Source organism: Lupinus angustifolius, chromosome LG15 (assembly GCF_001865875.1).
Source record: "Lupinus angustifolius cultivar Tanjil chromosome LG15, LupAngTanjil_v1.0, whole genome shotgun sequence".
Taxonomy (NCBI): Eukaryota; Viridiplantae; Streptophyta; class Magnoliopsida; order Fabales; family Fabaceae; genus Lupinus; species Lupinus angustifolius.
In genome coordinates, this window is record NC_032023.1 from 11,314,836 (window position 1) to 11,315,298 (window position 463).

Genomic DNA, 463 nt, shown 5'->3' on the forward strand with positions numbered 1-463 from the left:
CAAGGCTGAAATTGAACTTTAACTTGGAAAGAAAATTAAGGCTGTCAAATCTGATCGTGGTGGTGAATACTATGGCAGATATGATGGATCAGGAGAACATCGTCCAGGGCCATTTGCGCTTTTCCTCAAAGAGTGTGGAATTGTTCCGCAATACACTATGCTAGGCAAACCTAGCATGAATGGTGTTGCTGAGCGATGAAACCGAACTCTTAAAGATATGGTGAGAAGTATGATTAGCCATTCTTCCTTACCAGAGTCTCTTTGGGGAGAAGCTTTAAAGACCGTAGTTTACATCCTTAATAGGGTGCCAAGTAAAGCAGTTAACAAAACCCCATATGAGCTTTGGACTAATAAAAGACCATGTTTGAAACACTTGCACATTTGGGGTTGTCTAGTTGAGGCGCAGCCTTATAGACCGCATGAAAGAAAACTGGACTCTAGAACTGTTAGCTGTTATTTTGTT